Source organism: Gossypium hirsutum, chromosome A09, assembly GCF_007990345.1.
Source record: "Gossypium hirsutum isolate 1008001.06 chromosome A09, Gossypium_hirsutum_v2.1, whole genome shotgun sequence".
Classification (NCBI taxonomy): Eukaryota; Viridiplantae; Streptophyta; class Magnoliopsida; order Malvales; family Malvaceae; genus Gossypium; species Gossypium hirsutum.
The window spans coordinates 59,182,010-59,183,021 of NC_053432.1; positions in this window are offsets into that span (position 1 = coordinate 59,182,010).

The window sequence follows — 1,012 nt, forward strand, 5'->3', positions numbered from 1 at the left end:
ATCTAAGTAATTACCTTTAATTTAGAATATCACAGAGTTTCACATCCTCACTAAAAATTCACTCAAATCACTCTAGGTGTTTAAGGACAATAAATGAAGTACTGAATAGTCAATAATGAAAAGTCATTACCATAGGCTTGCATGAAAATTAAATCTCCACCACTATAATTTAAGATGATACATCAATCAAAAGGTCTTTAGAGGGTTGTAGTGAGGCTTGGTTAGGGGTTGTGTTCACAAGCTGAAAGAAAGGGTTAGAATCGAGATTGAATTGAAAATTTTCCTAACTAGAAAAAGAGTTAATCTTTACTTGCGTACAACAGAGCTTCTCTCAGAAAATGAAAGTACAGATATGTATACATAGTGGTTTTTCTTTAAGAACAAGTTAAATTAATATAGACTAAATATTAAGAACAAAACATAGCTAGGCAGTCCATTCAACTCAAATCTCGACAAAAATAGGGATTAATTTAGGGGATTTCAACAATAATGGGTTAAAGGTTAATATTAAGGGTAATACAAGAAATGGTTTGTTAGGCTCAAAGGGGTTTACTAGGGTTTAATCGTGGAGGTAGGCTTTTCATGGCATGAGTGGGTTAATCCTAAATGCCTTAATCATTTTGACATATCAAATCAAATGGAGTGGTCTCAACATGCATAATCAAGCAAGTTCTAGAATAAAAGTTCAATATTGACGCACTCAAAGCAATAATAAAAGTGAGCATGAAAGGATTAATAGATGCTCAAAAGGCTCAAAAATCTCACAAAAATTATGGCTTTTTGATGTTTAGACTCATGAATTCCAATTCAAAGTAATACCTAGACTTGGGGAAACAACCTATAATTTTAAATTATTAAAAATCAACTTATCATGCTTGATTCTCTAATGTCTTAAAGTTTAAATAATCAATGCATAAATCCCTATGTTTTAATTCAAGATATACCAATCAAAATCATAAATTAATTAAAATTTATCCTAAATATGATATAAGAGTTTTTCAAGAGAATAAGA